Below are 23,898 nucleotides of genomic sequence, written 5' to 3' on the forward strand. Positions count from 1 at the left end.
TTATTTTCGACGACGATATTTTGTACCACGATGTTTTAGAACTGCGATGTTTTCTCTTTGCGATGTTTTCTCCCACGATGTTTTGTAGCACGACGTTTTCGCCCGCGATGATTTTGCCGCGATGTTATCGGCGGACATCGATATTTACGTTATTATTATTATCGAGATTTCAAGCTTCTTTGCCAGTTTATCTGCGTTCTCATTACCTGTGATGTCTACAACTAGCGGAATGTAATGATTCAAAATTAGGGAAATGAAATGATGACTAATAAACTAATTTGAAATCTTCCTTTAGTTGGCGTTAAAAAACAACTAATATAAATATTCTAAATTTTTGCTGAATCCGTATTGCATAGATATTACATTAGCTAATTAAAACATGATTTTGAAAGAAAATTAAAAGGAAGCTTAACAGTTTTATGACTTCATTTGCCGTGTTATTAATACTGTTGCATAGCGCGGGTTCCTGGAATTATGTAATTGATAACACTTCATGAAGAATCAAAACGCAATTTATTCGCCATTATTACACTGGACAGTTCCGAAGACACGTTTACAGTCGTCGAAAAACTACGATAAACACGCTGAAACAATCAGCAACGCAGCCTTCAGGTTACAACGGTTAAGACAGCTCTACGGCAAAGCACTAAAATACAGCTCCCGACGCGGTTTGGTCTCTCTCAAGCTAATCTTTGAACTCAAGTCACTACTACTACACTTAATTCAAGATACTATTGCACTCCACTCACCTCGTACAGGCAGGGTATATCTAGCGTTAATCTACCTTTCAGAATATTCTCGAGGAAACCGCTAAGAATGCGTTCTAGAATGTTCTTGCTCCGTCCTTGGCATATCGCCGTTTTTTTTTTTTTTTTTTTTTTTTTTTTTGCCAAGTGTAAAATTTTGTGCCAAATTTGTCAACTCCGCCTTTCCCTGCCACTTTCTGGCAACCTTAACCCCGCTGCTGTACTTCTCACATACATCGAGATTAAGTCTGGCAACAACTGTAGTAGAAAAAATTGTGCATCGCTTGAATGACAACAGCGGATAACATGCCACACATTTTGTTTGGAATTCAGCCAGTTCTTCTGGTTATACGATTGCGTTACGAAACTGAGTTTGGGTGTTAATGAAATGTAATCCGTTGCGGATATTAGTGATATTTATCAAACTGGCTGCATTCGAGAAGATGAGGACTCCTATGTTTAGGTTTTGCGGTATTTAAATTTAAAAAGTTGTCTCAAGTTTAAAAAATTTACGCTGGGCTTATTCTCGTTGTTCAGATAAGTGAGATTTTATGTAATTGTGGTTATATATACTTTGCAAATATAAGTATGATTAGAATTCTATTAAATACATTCTCAAAAAAATCTGGAATGGTATTTAAATTTGTAGATGTTGAGTATACATTGCTATGTCGGAGCCAGTTGCAGTCTGGTGTGAAAAGTAAGAATAGTTTGCTCACGATATAACACCCGCTCACGACATAAACTATCTTGCCACAGCTGGGCATTTCGCAACAATATTGCTACGTGCATATGGGTTCATCATGGCTTGAATGCACACAGAAACGAAGATAGTTTGATGAAGATTTGAAGCTCGCGCTGTTAGCATTTTTCAGTACTCTGTGTTAAACTCTGAATTAAAACTGAGAACTTATGCTCTCTCAGGTCGTATATAGTTTTACCCAGACCGCCGAAAAATTTCCAATACATTCCATTTCTGGAAATTGCTGGAAGGCGTATAAAGTTGCAGTTACATTATAGCGTATAAGGTATTTCTCCTGCATTCTTAGCATGCTTTCATGGTGTAGTGGTCAGCACGCTCGGCGCGTATTCGAGAGGTCTGTGGTTCGAGTCCCGGTGAAGGCGTTGTTCCTTTTCACATGTCTCACCATTAAAAAATACCTAATGTCTCTATATGGTATCCGACTAATTACAGTTACACGGGTATCGGACCAAAATGTCATCAAATGGTTGCCAAGTTTGGTGACCAAATTAGTCTCCAAAACTATCGCCAGCTTGACGCTATCTCGCTAAATGGTCGGTGGACTAAACAAGTAAGTGGACTTGCCACTATAACATTACTTTTCTGGTGGAGCCTAGTTTTGGGGTCATTTCATGTTACATTATACAAGAGATACTACAATTTTACATTTAATTCACTAAAATTATTTACAAATGTACAAAATTCATAACAATATATAACCAATAACAGTACTGCTGCTACCAGTTTCTAGCTTCACTGAAAGAAATTAAATCTTTAATTTTAACAATATTCTTTTTTTATGAAAATATTTAAAAGGAAGAAAATATGTGAATTCAAAGTTGAATTTCTTCCCGATGTAGCATTCGTAAAAAAACATAGAACACGTGAAACCACTTATCATAATTATTCAGATGAACATTCCCGAGGAAAATATACATATGAGCTTCTAAGGAAATTTTGCCTGCCTCGCTGGGTGACATTCGGAATGTCCCAAGTTTGAATACCGATTACATCATAGTTATTTTCTGTGTTTTCTGCTCCGATAAGTATTTAATCGATCTACATGCTAAATCTTGTATTTCTGAACGTTGGATTATGTGATTTTCAATTATAAAATATTTTGTTTAATTTTTATCCAAAGTTTTTATTTTATGAGCACCGCTTTTATCAAAAAGAACTATTTTGTTTTAATAAACTTCAATTCAAGAAATTATAGAGGTGAAGGTAAAAAAAATTCCTAAAATTACATAAATTTAAGTTTTAATTTTTAAATTTTTATTAATTTTATTAATTGTAATTGTTATCTGAAAGTATGGATGCCTACCATTTATCTTTCTCTAAAAGAATAATTCTCATTTAATATTAAAAAATAAAAACTGTTATAAATAAAATGGTATTTAGTTTTTAACAGTTTCTTTTTATTTTTAACATAAAAATAAATTAATACTATAATAACCCTACGTAAGATTAAACACATTTTCTATGCTTTCTTTAAAGGAAATATTTTTTTTAAGGAATTTTTATTTCTTTAAACGAAATAATCTTTAAAAGAAAGATTTTAGATTTAAATCTTTCGGTTCGCCGTTCTGAAAGATTTCCACTTCAAAAGGTATATGCACCAGAATTCGGTTTCAGTTCGCTGCCAAGACACATCGAAATAAAATCCGAAGTGGGCGATTAAAACATGTTTATCAAGTCTGCCAAAATGCAGTAAGAAAACTACTTGAATGAGAAAACTGCGAGGACGTAGGTTTTAGCAAAAGTAACCTAGTTTTGATATTACCTACGCATTCGATTTTGATGTAATAACTAGAAATACGAGCATCACATCAGTAATAAAGGTCTTGAAATTTAAGTACCGGTTCCATATTTTAATTACTTAAAATTAATATTCAGTTTGTTTAATTGTGAAATAAAAGCTCTTTCAGGTATACTGAAAATAAAATTAATTAATCTTCATTTTGCGCACATTTATAATATTTGATTAAGTAAATCAGACAATAACTGTAAGGAATACATTTTTACTTCATTGTTCGAAAAAAGAAAGAAAGAAAAAAAGTAAAGAAAGAAATTAAGTTTTTAATAATTTAAGTATTGTAATCACAAAAACTTCCAGGTACCATATTTTAACGAAAATATCCATTTTGACCGCTATCGAATGCAATTTAAGGATGTTTTTGCGTAGCAACTGTACGAAAGGACAGAATAAAATCTTTTTCATTAAACGAATGATAAAACCGATTTAAAATGGATTCAGAAGATATATTTTTGTGGCGTCTGTACGTACCTATGTATGTATCACGCATACCTCCAAAACGAGTAGCCTCAAAGCGTTGAAATTTTGTATGTAGGACTGCTATAACAAGTAGTTGTGCACCTCCTTTTTTAGTTGCAATCGGCCGCACCAAAAGTATATACATATATACCCACTCTGTTACTAGGGTCGGTGAGCTCAGTTTTTTTTTATTCTTATACGTTGATAAATTATGCATATTTTGCTTAATTATAATTGATTGAATTATTTTATCTTCCGGTTAAGGTTTTTCTGCTTTTAGTTATGCTGCATGCAATAGTTGTAGGATTATCCACTATTTAAAAGTTGTTTAAGGGCGGCTAAGCCTAATTTCTTTTTACTATAGCAGCCGTATTTGTTTACATTTGAAACTTGGCAGAATATTGAATTAAGTCAGTTTCTACACATTCAGTGTCTTTTTCACGGGTGGAACCAAAAGAAAACTTTTAGTTTTGGGCACCGAAAAATCTGCCTTCTTGCCCGATGGCCGAATTGTTTATTTTTGCGCAGAAACTCTAATTTTATTTGTAAAATTTTTTTTAAAATTGATTTAGCTATCTTTGTTGTTTTATATTTTTCTATATTTTACAAAGATACTTTGGGGTTTTATGTATATTTGCCTTGTCTCGAAGTGAGAAATGAATTAATTGAATGAGAAATATATCTCTTAATGTAATTCGAGAAAACAAATTTAAACGAAATGCAGAAAAAAATGCATATAATTTTATACTCCGTAAAAGGAAACAGGACGTCACGTCAGATTTTTAGTAAAATGCTAATGATGTATGGCTAAAATTTCGCCAAGTTTTAAAAAAAAGTATATATTTTTTAAATTGCCTTAATTTTAATTACTTTCAAAACAATGCCCTTTAGAAATTTCTACACAGAGTTTTGGTAGAACAATGGTTTGGTTTATTAAATTACGGCAATCGAGGGCTATCTGCCTTAAGGGAGGGATGCCTTCGTGGAATACTTCTTAAGGTAGAACAATGTGAGCGAAAACAATTTATATTAAAGATATAATTGAGAAAATAAACCGTCAATTTTACAAGTGAATAAAATTAGTTTATTGTTGGGAAAATCTCAGAATTATTTGTTATGTTCGTCTTATAGATTTTAATTATTACTTTTAGTTTTGGAGTACAATCAGCTTATAAAATTGCAATTTACAGGATTTGAATTCCTTTTTAATTCTATCATAAACAACTTCAGTTCAGCGTTTTCTATTTTTATAGTAAACATACTAAATTATCTCATGAGTAAATTGAAATTTGTCCAACTCATTTCAAATTCCTTAAATCAGACTGTATAGGCGCTCAAGAAATTAGCTTCTTGAAAGCAATTTCTGAAGCATCCGTTTCTGCCTCTTTTAAGAAAGCATATCACTAAATCATATTAATTAATAATTAAGAGTACGCCAATGTTCACTTAATAGGGTTAACACTGTTTAATTTTTGAGTGAAATTCTAAGAAGCTCTTGTCGTGTCTCCTCAAGAGTGGTGAAACCGATTGTTTAATTTCAGAAATGCGGTGGAAATAGACAGGCTGTTCGTACATTTTTTTAGACGATTTTCATTGTATTCAAGAAAATATTTTACCAAACATATTTGTGTTTTAAATTATCTGTTTGATAACCTTTATTCTTTACTACCTTTCTGCATCGTAATTTCCAAGACAATGATGCCTTTTGGAGTATCGGAAGATGTATTTTATCCCATTCCTCTTGATTAGTTTTCGAAATCCAAAGAGAGTTGTAGGTCACGTTAACTTTGCTCTTTGCTTTGCTTTTTTAGCTTTGCTTTTTTCAATTGCTTTTTAAAAGTCCAAAAGCTCAGAATTTCATGGGTGATACATCAGAAGCTTTAGCAGGAACAGGGCTTAATTTCTAAGATTAGAAGTGCCGAAGCCCTATGGAAGACCGTCAGCAAAGAGGAACAAGAGTAAATAAATAATTAAAATGACTATTAAACTCATTAATAATTTTTAAATTAAACAGTTAATTATTATCAAATTAATTAATATCTAGTTAATGAATGCTTAATAATTGTTATTAAACGTTAATTATTATATAATTAATTAATTAAACTTTAATGGATAATTATTAGATAATTAATCAATTATTATTTGTTGAAATAATTAAATATTAAAGTAATTACATAATTAAAATTAAATTAAATGTAAAGAGATAAATTAAAATGTAATAAGCGATTTTTAATACAATTTTATTGCTAAAAATAAAATTTTCAAGATAAAATTTCAACTAAAATTGTTATTCAATTACATAAAAGAAAAGCTGCAGCCTCCTTATTTAGGTCTCCGGTGCGCTCCGACTAGAATTATGATTTACTAGAATTATGATTTACTAGAATTATGATTTACTAGAATTATGATTTACTAGAATTATGATTTACTAGAATTATGATTTACTAGAATTATGATTTACTAGAATTATGATTTACTAGAATTATGATTTACTAGAATTATGATTTACTAGAATTATGATTTACTAGAATTATGATTTACTAGAATTATGATTTACTAGAATTATGATTTACTAGAATTATGATGTACCCGCCCGGCGTTGCCCGTGCATTTAGAAAATGCAGATAAGTGAATAGCGCAGCAATAGTAGTGTAGGACATGTAGACTGTCTCTCTCTCTTCCCCCCCCACAAGCTACAAAAAAGAAATGAATTGTAATTAATCGATTTAATGTATCTTCAAAACAGCAAACTAACGCTAGAATAAAGAAATCAATTGTTACAATCGAACGTTATTTGAAAACAAATAATAATATCAGTGAGTCAAAAAAACCGTGATTAATTAATTATAAATAATTTTTTTAAAATTTTTCTAATTCAAAAATCGAAAATCGGGCTTCGAGGTCTGGTGGCCAGCCCCTTTGTGCTTCCGTATAAAAAATTCCAGGTCCCTGCGTGCGATAGATTTGGCTGGAGAGCTCGGTCAGACAGACAGACAGACACATTACACTTGCTTTTATTATTATAAATTACAAAAACTAAGAAGCACAGGAGCCGGGATCAGTTGAACTACAGCCCAATTTAAGCTCTGATCGTAGAGGGGAGTTCTTTTATCATCACAAAAATTAAATATACTTAAAGTATAGCTGATGATAATTCAGATAATTCTAAAAACAGGGCGAAACAGAATGAGGGCGTGAGGGTATAAGTGGGTGGAAACAAAAAGTGAGGGGAATCTTGGTGAGAGAGAACATCCTCTTTTACCGCAGCTCTCTGCTGATATAATTATAGCCATCAAACGGATGTGTGTCAGAGGTAAAATGAGTCCTAAATCTGACTCCTAATGATCCTTTAAGGATAATAATCCGACTCCTAAAGTTGCTGTTTAGGCTTTTCGCTCTTCCCCCCCCCGTATTTGGTTACATTAGCGGATACTGTGGGAAGATTATGTATAGGACGTGCTTAAGTAGTTTATTTCAGTATTTCACTCTTATTGTACTCCCTGTCACTTAGCGCATATTTAAGAACACAAATTTTCTTTCCTGTGAGGATAACTAACTGTAACAATACACCAGATAAGATGGCACGGCGAAAAATTTACGCGTTCCTAAACAAATTCTCCCACATTTATTGCCCTTCTTTAAAGGGAAAGGTTTCCGCATGTGAGTGAGGGGACTTAATTAATTGAACGTCTCATGTTCATGAGTTTGTCTCGTGTTCATGAGTCTTGTATTTCTAGGGAAATAGAGTATTGCAAGGTCTGCTTATTGTTAAACTAAAGCGTTTCGAATTCTAATTTTTTTTCCTTAAAATTGTGGTTCAGTTGTATAAAAACAAGTACATCTTATTTAGGGCTCCGGCGCCCTCCGGCTACAATTATAATTTATCTTAAAAATTGAGAAGTACCGGAGCCGGACTCCGGTGGGCTCCGGCGCAATTTAAGCACTGAGCAGGAATATGAATAATTCGATATGAGTTGACACGTGTTTCTGGTTCCATTTTTCCGAGGAAATTAACAGCGAATTTTGAAGTGTGCCTGCTTGCTTTGTCTTGATGCAGTTCTATTGATTGATGGCTCTGTGGGTAAAGAGAAGACATGTCATGTTTGAAAATTGGTACAAAATATGTTCCTGATAATATGTGGAGTTGAGCATTTTCCCCCATTCTCTTTATTATTAATTTGGAGATATATGAAAAACCAGCAACAAACATAAATCCCTTCCAAAAACTTTCTTGCGATTCTTTGAACTATATTTTAAGATTTTTTTCCCTTCTCTTTGATGGTAATGAACGGATATCTTTTTATTGCACTCATTTAAATACATCCAAGATTCATCTATTTTGACACATTTTTCTATTTCTGTACGATCAGATGTTTCTGATAAAGAATTTTGCAGCTCGTTCCGCGTTCGGCGATATATCGTGGCGAAAGAATGCGTACATTATATTCACTTTCTAAAACTTGCAGAGACATTAGGTAATTTTTGGAAGCAGAATAGATGAAAAATTAGCTACCGCCTTCGCCGGGAATCGAACCATGGACTTCTTGAATACCGGCCCAGCGTGCAGAACCACTACACCACGAAGGCGGGAGAAATACCTTATATATTCCCCCTTTTAAAGGGTGACTAGTGTCTTTAGGGGACCCAATCGCCAAACCCTGGGTGAGGAGAAATCATCATCTACCATCCTTTTAGTTTGGGCACCACTGTAGAGGCATTACGCATTTTTTAGAAGCAGGCAAGATGAAAAACGAGCAATCGCCTTCGCCGGGAATCGAACCACGGACCTCTGGAATGCCGGCCCAGCGTGCTGACCACTACACCACGAAGGCACGCTAGGAAGGTGAGAGAAATACCGTATAAACGTAAATCAATTTTAATCACTTTGTTTACAGCTGACACTGGGCATTTGAATGACTTTGAAAATGTACTTTTAATTTAGCGAATTTTTTTTTTTTTTTTTTTTTTTTTTTTTTTTTTTTTTTTTAACGTTAAAGATCTTACCTTTGCAAAATTCAAGATATACCGTTTTCTCCTTGGATATGTATTTGGAACACATTTTCCACTTTTTGACGTTCGTTTCCCTTATTGTTGTCAATATTATCTATTGTAGCTTTAGATATAAAAAACTCATGGCTTTTCCAACGTGTTTTAGTAATTAGATGCAAATAATTTTCTTCTGGAAGAGCACAAACATAACCTCCTAGCCGCTGCTTCTTTAAAAGTGTCATTTTGTGTGATAATAAAACTGTCAAGTAAAAGACATAAAAAGTATATACTTTTAAAAATATAGCTGCGATTAAAACAAATATTTCCAAATAGACGACTTTTTTATAGCAAAGTAAAATGGTCTAAGAAATGTTCGAACAGCCCCACTATTACCTTTATGTCGCATAATTAACACACTCTTCATGATCTCATTTAAAACGATAAACGTGTGTGAAATAATAAAACTTAAGCATGAGCGAATAAAATAATGTAATATTTTGGAAAGTTGTTTAACTGCAGTGGACACTTAAACAAATAAGAAAAACAATATAAGACAAATAATATAGAAAAATTGATTTAGGATTTCAGAACTTAGCCGTCTAAAATGTTTCAATGTAACATATTTGAATCTACGACGGTTTGTAAGCTTTCAACTTCGGCAAAAGAACAATGCTGGCGATGAGAGTGCGAGATGAAAACAGTTAAACATTCTAACCTTTCATCACAAATTATGAGACCGTAAAAACCGGTTTAGTTAAGTTTCATATCACCCTTTTCCATTCCATTTTACAAAAAAACATTTTACAAAAAGGCGCTGTCAAATGTTTTTTTCTGTAAATTAAAGGTTTCATTGATAGATCCGTTAAGGGGAAAGGCAGTTATGCTTCTAGAGCTGTTTGTTGATTTGACGGTCGACTCAGGTTGTTGATCCCTGACTTTTCGATCTTAAACCAGTTGTGGCCCCCAAGTGTGGGATGTAACCTTATCTAACATAAGAATTCGAAAATTCTATTAGCTACATTCCTGTGACACTGTTAAGGACATTAATTTTAACTCCCAGCCTTTCATGTAATTCAGATCTAAGGATTAAGGAAGTTCAGAGCGGTAACTAAAGTTCTCGAAAGTGCGTAACTGCCTTTCTATGTATTTAAGCTACGCACTACCTACAGGTGCCTGTGGATGAGTGAAATGAATGGGCAGATTACAATCAGTAATTTCTTTTTCTCTACCAGTTATTTTTTTCAGTCGAAAGGGGCTTTGTCCCTGAAGGACTATTCTTTTCGTTTTGCGATTTTGCGTTGAATCACTATAAACGGCGAATCCCTTTTCAAACTGTTGCCACCCAATGTTAGAGTCCTGCAGTATATTTGAAGAAATTAAATAATCCAAAAACTGCATAAATGCATGTATATTTCTCGCATTGTGATAAAACAACGGTACATAGAGCCGTCGAATTTTGAATGACGTAATCCTACTGCGAATATGGGCATGTGGAAGCCCAAATTTGAAATTCGGGGTTTTAAGATCGATTTTATATTTTGTACATCTTTAAATAAATAGTTTTTCATTAACAAATTCAAGGATTTCAAAGCAAGCAATGGCAAAGTTGTGCAGAAAAAACATTTTTATCTCCACGACGTGAGACTGCGTATAATTCTAAAGATAGCTCAATTTAAAACTATTTTGTGATATTGCTCTTGAACTGAATTTTATGGTTTAAGTGCGAAGAACGGGATATTTGATAAAAAAAAAAGGTAACAGACAAAATTTAAAAAAAAGTCCCTTTGGATATAATTTAAAATCTGAAACCTTCTTTTAGACCACGTCATTTCAAACATAAGATTTTAGGTGTTACGTCTTTAACTTCTGGGGACTAATTCTAAGATTACTAGGCCTATCGTAACTGCTTATCTCAAAATTGTTTGAGGCAGTTAACTTAAGTCACCATACCAAGATTAGATTGACATTCTTTTTAATTTTATAATTCATATACACTTTTAGTATAGTAGAACTTTTTCAATATTTTCCAAAATTTAATGTTAAACTCTTTAAAGCGTCTGAAGTTTTTTTCTTGTTTCTACCTTTTGCTCTTTTTTTTTTTTTTTTTTTTTTTTTTTTTTTGATTAAATTAAAAATAAGGTATTTGTTACAGTGGCCCCCAACCATATTTGTCGATTTTAGATTTGCGCCAAGATCTCAGCTAAAAATTCGCCAAGCTCGTGAAGCGCCAATGTAAATATAAGCAGCATAATATATAATAGTAACAAGAATACTCTCATTTCGTTTCCTAAGACTATTTTTTTAAGATACCTTATCCTTATATTATTATTCTAATAGCCAAACTCTAGATAAAGGTGGACGTGGCGCTGTACCAATTAACCCAATGGTAAAGGGATGGTGCCCACGTCCCCCGTCGCATATCGAATATCGCATATCCTTATTATTATTTTATCGCATGTAATTGTTCGAGTCAACTGAAGCACTTTCACACATATTAAGCTATTTATTATACCATTTCGTGGATGTCAAACTCCTGCCGAAGAATGCATAAATCTAACAGAAGTGACGAATGATATTCTGGAACCGCTGAGCAAATTTCCAACACGGGTCCTTTATTCTTTTCGCAATATTTAACATTGTGCCTCCAAATGTTTTCGTCGTCAGCACAAAGTTTCCTTTTGTGGGCACTTCCGCATACTCGTTTGTCAGATAAAAGACATCTTTTTTGAAAATATTATATGCCTTCCATCTCATTACCTGGTAAAATAGATTGTTAACGTCATATTGACAAATAAAAGCAATTAATATATTTTTAAATTAGCACTGTGAATTCGAAAAACTTATCAAAAATGAATAATACAAGACTAGCGCGGTGAAAGCAAAATATAATTTCGAGACATATCTCGGTTGATTGGCGATTCTGAGACCGCTGTAACAAAGAAGTACCAAAATAAGTTATCATTTTGAGATTTTCCGACACATTTCTCTATGACAGAATTTTATAATTTATGAAAACAGCAACGCTTAATTTTTTAACATATTTATAATATATTTTAACATTTGAAAGGCTTATTTCTTTTCCCCATGTGTAATGTGTATTCGAGCCAGTTTCAATTAGAAAGTCTTCCACGAAGGCATCCCTCATTTTGGTAGATAGCCCTCGAGGCTTTGTTGTAACCTCATAAAAATCAAAGCAAATCATGCTAATTCCGCGAACTGAAAATAATAATCACCTCAAAGGGGTTTCTTTCGAGATTAAAAAAAAAAATGCAAGTACTCTTATAACCGTGCAATATTAAATTTTTTTTTAAAATTCTTCTTGAATAAGATTTGGCTTCGTGTGCAAAACTCCTGCGCAAATTGTGATATGATGTGCAAAATTATGATATAGCATGAAGGTAAAAATGTAATTAATATTATTGGGAAGAAGAAAGATCATATCTGAGAATTCATATACTTATATGCCCTTGTCCATAATGCACAGCATTAGACATCGATTCTTCTAAATTGTACTCAGAATCAATGTGAAATATTTCATACTTGTTATCATATAGAATATTCCTTTATTTTGAATTAATTACTCGCAATATGGATAACAAATTAGCGACAAACATGGCAGCTGAAAGAAGCACACATAAAAAACCTAAAAGACATTTCTTAATCTTAGTTTTCTCACGTAGACTTCAGTTATGACAGCCATTTAAAGGTCAAAACATAATAAACACGTGCAAGTTGTTCGGGAACTCCCCTAGAATTGCCAGAAGTAATGTTTTCTTCCGAACGTGATGAAATTTTTAAATGTTTTCTTTAATATGTTTTTGCGCTTAGAGCGTGGTAACTTCTTAGAAATAATGACTTGGGGAATTGAAAATTATTTGGCCCTTTAATTTTTAAACTTCTTAATCCTTTGTTGATTTTATTAAATAGTTCAAAAGACCTACATAAATAAAATATACAATATATTTTATACAAAAGTTCGTATAAAAATTAATTTAAAATATGACTAATATATCTGTTTGTATAGCAGGGAATAAGCAGTTGGAAGAGATACTCAGACAATGATATCTCGATATAATAACAATGATAATCGACCCAAAATATTAAACTAGACAATGATAATCGACCCAAAATGCCTTTTCGAGACTAATTTCCCCTTTGGGCAAATAACATATGGTACGTACTTTATTTTTAAAAATTTCAGTTTACATTTATGATTTCAAAGCATAAATTCGAAGGAGTTGTTTGATTGTTTTAAATAAATTAACCTGTTCGTTTTTTAAAATACATGTTGTAATGCATATATTTGTTATTTAAATCAAGCGAAACGCGAAATGTACGTGAATAAATTAACACATTTCTGAATTTTACTTTGTGCAGAAAAATACCTCCAGAATTTAAAACCAGTTTCAGCAAAATTTGAAAGTGAAATATCTTTTCTGTTATCACAGGAAAAATCAAACGCCTAATGAAGACATCTGAGGTAAATGCAAATTTGAAATAACGAAGGTTCATTCTAATATAATATGCACAATATTAATCTAATAGCAGTTATCTGAATACCTACCTCCTAAGCTCGTGAACAGGAAAATTTAGAGATAAATGCATAAATTTGGACTTACAGTAATTTATAGAAACCATTTCTGTCCAATGCATTTAAATGTTGCTCTCCTAAACGGCAAATCCCTTCCTTCTATTCAAATAAATTTAGTTCAGCGAATTATGTAAACGGCAAATTTATTCCTTGCAATGTGAATGTGAAGCTCTCGGGAAATGCGAAAACTCATCAGGAGGTTGCGTTTATGACGAGGCCACGGGCTATAACCCCGTCTGACCTCAAGGACGTGTTTACGTAAAGCAATTACAAAGTTGAATTCTAAGAATCTCCGAGGGACAGGTTGGGAGTCACAAACAATTTAGATCAAACCGCGTTAAAATCAACTTTCACACATTTAACACTCAGTTTTTACCAAATACTTTAAAAAATTGCTTAATTTGTACCTTATTATTATTACTGTTTTGGGTTACAATTATGGAAGATTAAGTATTAGATCAAGTTTTAGTTTAGTTTTACCAATGAAATCAAAAGCGTGTTCTTTTTTATTTAATTTAGTAGGTCATTAATTAATCTTCATATATATATGCTGTTTTATCAGTGACATCAAAATAAGATAGAATATTTTTTATTTCGAACTTAAAATTTTTTAAGTAGTGAAATATGTAAATTAGTACTGTAACTTAACGGTAAATGGCAACGGTTAGAGGACATTTTAAAAGAAAACGATTAAAAAAAAAAAAAAAAAATGATGTGGACACCACATGACTTCTTTGTACAGAATATTAAATTATACGCATTTTTTGCTGCATTTCATTTAAACTTATTTCCTCGAATTTCATTAGATACATTTCTCATTCAATTAATTCAGTTCTCACTTCGCGGCAAAGCAAAAGTACATAAAACCTCAAAACATCTTCATAAAAAATTGAAAAATATAGAAAAAGATAAAACACAAAATACAATTAAAACAATTTAAAAAATTACAATTAAAATTAGAATTTCTGTGAAAAAGCAAGCAACTCCGCCAGCAGAAAAATAAACAGATTTTTCGGTGCGCAAAACTGGAAGTTTACTTTTGGTTCCACTCGGCAAAAAGAGACCGCAGGTGCAGAAAATGACTTAATTCACTGTTCTGCTATGTCTGAAATGTAAACAAATATGGCTACTATGGTAAAAAAAAATTAGGCTTAGCCACACTTAAATAAGTTTTAAATTGTTGATAATTCTACAACTGTTGCATGCAGATTAACTAAAATCATAAAAACCTTTACCGAAGATAAGAAGAACATAATTCAATCATTTTGAAAAGAAAAATGCACAATTTTTCCAACATTTAAGAATTAAAAAAAAAAAAAAAATGAGCTCACTGAGCCGAGTAATAGAGTGGGTATATATAGATATTTATCTAACTTTTGTTGCGGCCGACTACAACCAAAAATGGAGCTGCAAAACTACATGTTATAGCAATCCTATATACGAAATTTCAACGTTCTGAGGACACTCATATTTGAGTTATGCGATATACATACATTTGTACGTAAACGATTTACGATTACGATTTGGTTTGCAACCAAAAGGGGAGTTTACTATTACTCAAAAAGGAGTACCAAAAAGGAGTACGTTTAACCAAATTGCAACCAAAAAGGGACGTACACAACTGCATGTTATAGCAGTCCTATATACAAAATTTCAACGTTCTGAGGCAATTCTTTTTTGAGTTATGCGAGATACATACATATGTACGTACAGATGACACTAAAAAAATCTCTTCTGAACCCATTTTAAATCCATTTTATAATTTTTCTGGGCAAAAGAGTCTTTTAGTCTGCCCTTACGTACAGATGTCACGCAAAAACATTGCTAAATTGCATTCGATAGCCGTCAAAATGGATATTTCCGTTGAAATAATGATGCTCGAAATTTTTCGAGATTACATTACTTTCTTTAGTTCGTACAAGGAAGTAAAAAACAAACAGCTCAACCAATAACTTTTCAACTGTTCAATAACAGCAATAACTTTTCCTCTTTTCCTGAAAGTAAATTTCTTTGCTACATTTTGCTAATTCTGGCATGTATTTCTTTTATGTAGTGTTTGCGTTTTAATTAAATTTACTTTGCTAAATGTACAAAAGTTATTTTTGAACTTTTGTAATGTCAGTTACTTACAATTTTAAGCTAACCGGTAAAACAACGATACAGTACCTAAATTTGTTTTAATATAATGAATGTACTTGTGTACCCATAAAATGCTTTTAGCAAAACGTAGAATGCTTTAGATCAGAGATCCCCAACCTTTTTGTACCTTGAAGAGCATTCTAGAATATTGATGGGTCTCGGGCATACTTATTTTTTCTAGATAGATTTACAGTTTAACATAGTTAATTATATACTTATTACAGAAAAAGCTGAAAGTTTTGAGATATTATACTACGCGCAAAGGAGTGTTTTTTTTTTTTTTTTTTTAACGATTTGTGTGTTACCTCTATTTATTAAATATCATGTTCTTCGCACTTAAACCATAAAATTAAATTCAACAAGCTATATCGCAAAATATTTAAAAGAGCATATTTTTAGAATTTCAGATACACAGTCTCACGCGCTGGAGATAAAATATTGCTTTTTTTTTTTTTTTTTTTTTCTTCCGTCCAGAGTTGTCATTGCTCGCTTTGAAATGGTTGAGTTTCTTGATACTCATAAATGCTTAAAACATAATAAAACAAATTCCAAATTTGGGCTTCCAGATGCCCATATTTGAGTATTTAATTTATTAAATTATTAATTTTAAATATTTAATTTTATCATTGATAAATTTAATTTTAAATATAATGTAGGGCTCTAATATTTGGTGGCAACAATTTGAAAAGTGAATTTGAAATTTGAAAAGTTTATAGTGAATCAACGCAAAATGCCAAAACGAAATTAATAGTCCTGCTGAGCAAATTGTGCCTTTGCGCTAAATATCCAAAATTATAATTTTAAGATGTAAAAATTCTTCATTGTATTCTTATGGAAAATAAATACTTACTAAATACCACATACAAAATTTTGTGATATTTGGCATTGCATTTCATAAGCCACTGCTTCATAATTAGGAGAGTACGATGATATTCTTGCACAAAAGCAATCATAGTCGAGATCTGTATTTTGATTTTGTGAAATTCATTATTGAAAATAATGATATTTGACATTTTTTAATTTTTAAGAAATAATCGGTCAAAACGACAAATTGGCTGTGACGCCGGGACCATATCTTCAAATCGGGACGTCTGCTAAGCCCATTTTAAATTATAAACGTATAAATATAAATAAATAATTTTTAAAAATGCGCTTTTTAAACACCTCTAATAAATTACTAACTATAAAAAATTACATTTTATTGAAAATTTATATAATTTTTAGTTGTGATTGCACAGCAGTGGGCAACCAAAACCCATTGGTGTAAGCGTACCCGCGGTCATGGGTTTGGGGATTCCGGATTTAGATGAATGAACCTGAGAATGAAACATATTTTTTTCCTCTTTGGAACATTTGTGAGTTTTTTCTTTTCTTTTTTTACAATAACGGGCACTTGCCTATAAAGGCATTTGCCATTCTTAAGGCCAGAAGTGACGGCCATTTTACTGTGGAGGCATCTAATAGGAGGCCACCGTTACTCCCTATGAAGGGATAGAGGATTTTACATCCATGCCTTCTCCGGGATTCGAAGAACCCCGGCCCTTTGGTATCGCAGTCAGGCTTCCCTAACCGCTATACCGTCTCGGCGGTCTGTATGAGTTTGTTATGAATCTCAAAGAAGAGCTTAAAACAATACATGTATACATGTATATATATATATGATAAAATATAAATAAATGCACAAAACTAATTTTAAAATAAAAAATAATTATACAAGCTATAAGGTATTTTCTCCGTCCTTTTCGCAGGCCTTCGTGGTGTAATTGGAAGCTTTCTCGAAGCGTATTCAGAGTTCCAGTCTCGACCAGAGCACAGCACATTCCTTCAGTTTCCTGACATCAAAAAAATTCTAATGACTCTACGAATGGCGCCCGAACTAAAAAAGTGGTTCACAATAATTCGTCAACCCCAGGATTTGCCGAATGGGTTCCCTAATCCCCAGTCGCCCTTTTAAATGTGGAGTATATAAGATATTTCCTCCCTATTTCAGCATGCTTTCATTGTGTGACCGATAGCACACTCGGCGCATATTCGAGAGGTCCGTGGTTCGAGTCCCGGCGAGGGCGCTGCAGATTTTTCACGTCTCCTGCTTCAAAATAAGCTAATGACTCTACAAAGTATTTGTATTTTCTTCTTATCATTATTCAATTTTTTCGCGGACATGTTATAAGAAACTATTTCATACATCACATCTGTATAAATTAATATTTGTTTTAAAATTCTGTAAAGAAGAGAAATCAAATATAAATATAATCATAAAAAGTAAAATAACTTTTTGTGATTCACTTCCTTAAGTTAAGGAACGACGCGTGTTTATCATCGAATATAAAAAAGATTTCAGCCATCATCGACATGTAGCAGGGCGCTTTTATTTTTCTTTTGCAATGGAAAGGAATTTATAGCTTAAAAAAACAATAGCATTCCTTTGAGATGTAAAATTAGCTCTTTCCCCATCGGAAAAAAAAAGAACTTCGATTTGTAGAGATTTTTAAATAAAAATATACTGGTGTTGACAGCACCTTACATATGCCCCTTTTACTCACGAGAAAAAATGATTGCTTTTTCTTCGTAAAGTAAAATTTGGTTTCTGTCTATAAACTGAGTATGCGATTAAAAACAATTAAAACAACCTAATAATTTATGATGACCTTTGTTTTCAGAGCTCTGAATAAATTAATAATGAAAATACAAATGTAGCTTGTTTAGCTTATGTAAGCTTGTACAATTGTACGTTTAAAAACAGTACACAATCTTTGATAATATCTTTTATAGTTTTATTAGCATTTGTGTTAAACAACACCATGAAAATATGTCAATTTTTCGTGGTTGTTGTGGTTAAGTGAAGAAAATGCACAACTGCATCTTGAATTTTCTTCCGCGTATTTGAAATTCCTCTGAAAAAAATTTCAATTTATATTCCTGTATGATATAAATGAACTTGCTGTCATTGTCCTTCCTAGAAGAGTAGCAATAATTGATACATTTTTCTATTTGTACATCATTTTCATTTTTTTCTCTTTAATATCGAATCCCCTCTCCCCTTGTTCTCCTCAAAGGCATATCACAATTTATGAATTAACCTGTGTAATATTTGCGTCGCATACATTTGCTTTTCTAGCTTTGTTGGTGATACTTATAAAATCATTTTCAATTTTTTAGTTTTTTTTTTCTTTTTCTGAGAAACCAAAAATATTGCATCCGTTCTCAAAAGTGACATTTGTCCAAGAGTTGAAAACATTTATTGTAGGCAAGTAAAAGAGTTTTTCTTTTTTCACAAAATTCTTAGTCTTTCCTATCAAGAACTCATTAGTGCTTGATCACTATGGTGCTCCGAAGAAACCTGTCTCACGAAGTTCTGGGGTCAAATTCGTAGTAAAAGACGGATTTTCCATACACTCAAAATCCTTCAACTCTCCTTTCGAAAGATGTGGCAAGAAAGAAAAAAATACAGATGCAAAAATCATCAGGTATCACATTTTAAAGGGTTTCCTGTCAACTGTGTTGGGGGAGGCAGTAGCGTAGCTAGGATGGGGCAAAGGGGGACATCTGTGCCCGGGCGCAGCATCCAGGGGGCGCCAAATTGATGATACGAAATTTTAGAATGAAGTGTTTTCCATTTGTGGCACACAGAGAGGGGCACAAAATCTTCAGTTGTCCCTGAGCTGAAAAACGGCGCTATGCCTCTGGGGGGAGGCATACTAGCACCATTCCTTTGCCCAGCAGATGATTATCATGGACCTGTTTGCATTTATAAGGTAATCTAGATAACAGTAGCAAAAGTAAGTTTCGTGGTCCCATGAGTCCCACGGTCCCATTAAGCACCACAGCAGCACCACAGTCCGAGGTTCGTTTACCGGGCTGGGCAAGACCGACTTAGCCTTTCATCCCTTGATTTCCATCACTTGGGTCGATAAAATGAGTACCAAGTTCGCTTGGGGACTAAACAATGGGGGTCCTGCGACAAGCTGACCAGGGCATATGCTTACGCACTACGGGGCCCACGGTCAAGAAAACAGATTTCGGGCACTGCAGGCCTTGGCCCATTAGGGCTGTTACGCCAGTGAGGTTCAGTTTTTAGATAACAGTAGCAAAAGTAAGTGCGTGGTTCCATGAGTCCCACGGTCCCATAAGTCCCATGAGAACTATCTGCCTAAGAGAAGGGATACCTTCGTGGTGGAATTGGAGGCCCGAATTTAGAATTTCAAATTTGTTTTATTGTCTATTTCATATTTTTTAAAACCTTAAAGAATTTTTGATTAACAAACTCAACGATTTCAAGCAAGCAATGGCAACACTGTACGGAAAACGTTTTTATTTCCAGCGCGAGACTCTAGCGGAAATTCTAAAGATATGTTGTTTTAAAACATTTTGTGGTATTGCTGTTGAATTGCACTTTATGCGTTTTAAATGCGAAGAAAATGACATTTAATCAATAAAGCTAACACACAAAACGTTAAAAAACGCTCTTTTGGCGTAATATAAATTCTGAAAGCTTTCAGATTTTTTTTTAAAATTTTTATTTTATAGATTTTTACCGCAAACTATGCGCGCTATGGTGTGAAAGGAAAAAAGTTCAATGGGATATTTTTTAAAGCTTAGACATTGTAATAATGCCGGTTTTACTCCTAATTCCCAATATTTTCTTCTCTTGCCTTCTCTTTGTTGTATAATATTTCTTTCATAATTCTAACATCTGTAAATATCTTGAAATAGCATTCCAAGTTAATGTCTGTCTTCATATTTCAATGAGCTAATGTAAACATATCAAGAGCAATGCTCGAAAATAAACAGCAGTTTTCTTCTGTTTCTCTTTTCATCTGAAACGCATGTTTTCTCCGCTAAGTGCATTCCGAAATGCTCCAGTTACTGTCTAAATCAAAATAAATGCAGTTTTAAAGAAGCGAAACTCTTGTTCTAGTGCTTACTTCATAAATGTGTTGAATTAAAACAAATCTCCCGGTACCGATCTCAAAGTAGGAAACATGATTTCCTTGTTTGTTTATATTATTTTCATCGTGAAAATCCTATAATGGTTTTCTCAATTTGAACCGTACATACCTTTTATATTTATTATCGCAGTTATTTTGTGTGTCTCATGAGACATCTCTGAAATATTCTAAAGCTTGCTAAAATAGTAGGTGTGGCATTCTGATTGATTTTAAGTGGCTCGAAATTACTTGCCTGAAATTTGGCCTATTTTGGAAAGTAAAATGCTACTACATGTCGCATAAGATGAAAAAAAAAAGTGTCTTCTGATGGAATTCTGTTACCTTGGCAAAACCTGTATTAATTTATTACTACAATGCAACATTTCATGTGCGTTCATTTACAACACATGTAATAAACATATAAAACGAAATTAGAACACTTTAAGGGGTATCAGCAACCCGTATACCGGCAATGTTAAATTGGCCATTTTCGATGTACATTTTCTTAAATGTTGCTGTAGATACACGCTTGAAATTTTTTGTGTAATTGAAGTATACTTAATATACTTACATTATACTGAAATGAGCTTTTGAAACATTTTGAATTTTAGAGTAATTTAATTTTAATTTTAGAGTAATTTACAGAATATTTTGTTAGGCATAGTAAAATTTAGCACTTTTCTCACACAAAAATTTTTTAAAATTTTTTTCTCTTACTTTATTACAAAAATCTCATTTCAGTAAATATTAGGAAATCTAATAAATAAGCAATAAAAATTTTAGATACCTGTGTTCCTGAGGAAAGATACATCGATTATATAAAAATCACGTTTGGAGAAAAGCGCTTTTTAATGTAAAAATCCTCATTGATCAAAGCAGTTAATGACAAATTAAAACTAGATTTTTTACAGTTCTAATTTTCATCGAGATTAAAGAATGATATTTTTAGAAAAATAAAAGTGTAGAAAATTTGAAAATGGAAAAATCCCAAATCACAATTCTTTGAAGATTTTTAGGGGTCCAACACCCCTTAAGATCTCTTTGAATTATTATTAATTTTTGATCTGAGGTAAGAGAAATAAAAAAAGAAGGGTGTCTATAGTTTTAGCTAATCTATAATTTAACAAAGAAGAGTTCTTAGTGTCTTCACGTAGTATTGTTACGAATTTTGTACATTGCCAGATAATTGCAGGGCAATTATATGTGGAACTGTTGTATTTTTCTATAAACTTTAACATGAAAATCTAGAAAGACGATGCTTTGCCGGAAAAGTAAGAATAGAAAGGCAAGTCTATGAAAAAAGTTGAGTAAATGGTGTCTGGCTACTTTGGCGAGATATCGCCAAGCTGACAATAAATTTGGTGAGAATTAGCCAAAATTCGCCGAATTTCACGACAACCTGGCGACATTTGATCCGGTCCCTGTATAACTGTAACTGGTATTGTAAGTGAATAACTGTAACTGATTTCTATGTGTAATTGTAAACGTATCGGGCCTTACATGTATTCCGGAAATTTCATGAAGTAGAAAGTACTAGAAATATCTCGGCAGCCGGGTGAAAACTATATTAGGCCGGAGAGATCGTCCACTGTCAGTTAATAGTTCAGCATGAGTTCGGAGTACTGAGATACCTCAAGGTTAGCTTCGCTCTTTATATGCGCTTCGTATTGCGTTGTGTTTAACGTTCTTAGTAGTTTGAAGTGTAACTACTAATAGTACTCTGCGCTACTGTGAAGAGTTGTACGACTATTTTTGTGGAAAGTTCCAAACCTGTGAAGTGTTTCTTCTGATAAAAATAAATTTCATCAGGCTATCATTTGGAACCCATATGTAAGCAACAGTATCAATAAATAGGGATTTCTTGTACGTTTCACTTACCTCACTAAATTTCGCGAGATATCTCCATGCTAGCGATAGTTTTGGCGACTAATTTTTGCTCTTAATTTTGACGAGAAATAGCCCAAAGTCGCCATACTTGACGACCATTGGGCGATATTTTGGTTCGGTTCCTGTATAACTGTAATTGGTATTGTAACTGAATAACTACAACTTATCTCTGTTTGCAACTGTAACCGTATCCGGCCCTCATATGCCTTTCAGTCATTTCGAGAAGTGGGAGGTACCGGGAGATTTCTTAGCGACCGGCTGAAAATTATATAAGACCAGAGACTGCATCAGTTTCTCATTTGTTAGTTCAGAGCAACTTCAGAGTATTGAGATATCCGTAAGAACTTCGCCTTTTAGATGCGCTTTGCATTGCGTTGTGTTTAACGTTCTTGGTAGTCTGTAGTGTAACTATTGATTGTGCTCTGAATACCGAGAAGAACTGTACGCGTGTTTTTGTGGAAATTTCCAGAATTGTAAAGCTGGTGCTTCTGGTAAAAATAAATTTTATCAAGCTATCATCGCTTCGGTGTGCATTCAGACCTTACGAACCCACCCACACACATATACACACAACAATATATATAATCGGAGATTATCTTTAACTGAATTTTATTCTCCTATCATTAGTTATCAGTTCCGTGATCTTAATAATTGTTTAGGCCTTTCAGCTTCTTCAGTTATTTTTTGTTGTGTAATTCCTTATTCAAAATGATTTCCTATTCTTGGTCTAAATCCTGACTCGAAAGAAACTGAGGGGGCCTCTCAGACGGTATAGTGATTAGGGGAGCCAACTGCGGTACCGAAGGTCAAGGGTTCGAATCCCAGAGCAGGTACGGATGTTTATAAATGTATAGTGTCTCTGCGGCATGGAAGCACTGTAAATATATGACGACCCGATAGTCCTCTTGAGAGGTTGGTGGTAGGGAAAGAGGAGTGGGAAACCCTATGATCCGTCCCCACCCGGGGTGCTCTCCATCAGAATTGGGGGCGGAAATGGGCGAAGTCGTACTCTCACCTGTATGGTGCTCGAGGCTGTTGCCAACGACAGGCGCAATCTTGCTCTCCTTGCTGCCACGAATTCCGTGTGCTTGTCCTGATGTTACTGTGAGACAAGTGAGCTAAGTCACAACACAGAAACTGAGATCCAATTTAGGAGGAAAAGAATGAAGTTCGACGAATAACGTACCTGACAAAAGTAATTAGCGGCCAACTGAACGATAAGAATTTCAAACAATGGATAACTACGTTAGGGATTGAAAGATGTTCCTTTAACCTAAAGAACCATTTTTACTCTTAAATAAAAATATAGTACTATGTTCCATCTATTCTATTTAGTATTCCGAACAAATGTTTTTGTCAAACCAATTCACGAAATTTTTTGACAATCGCTTTTCAGAATCTAATCATAGAAACCCTGTTCTGGTGCCCAAGGTTGGATTTCTTCCGATTTCTTAATATCATTTCTACTACAAATTAAATGCGCAGTTAAACAAACTATAAAAATATTCACTACATTATGATGTTTTAAATATGTCTCTCGACAGTAAAAACAATTTTTATTCGTAAATTCATCTTTAGGATTTGAACAAAAGCAAAAAGCT

General features: G+C 33.2%; 1 protein-coding gene and 1 non-coding gene across 2 annotated transcripts in view; both read right to left on the bottom strand.

Moving 5' to 3' along the window:
- LOC118193543 (uncharacterized) overlaps nt 1-23,898 on the bottom strand; it is a 96,637-nt gene that overhangs the window by 69,716 nt on the left and 3,023 nt on the right. The gene's annotated exons all lie outside the window — the stretch shown is intronic.
- TRNAA-GGC (transfer RNA alanine (anticodon GGC)) lies at nt 8,523-8,595 on the bottom strand. Its single transcript has one exon. It is a non-coding gene; the product is annotated as a tRNA-Ala (tRNA).

The sequence above is a fragment of the Stegodyphus dumicola genome, chromosome 1 (genome assembly GCF_044657685.1).
Source record: "Stegodyphus dumicola isolate Sdum_Otavi_A_Nest chromosome 1, ASM4465768v1".
Taxonomy (NCBI): Eukaryota; Metazoa; Arthropoda; class Arachnida; order Araneae; family Eresidae; genus Stegodyphus; species Stegodyphus dumicola.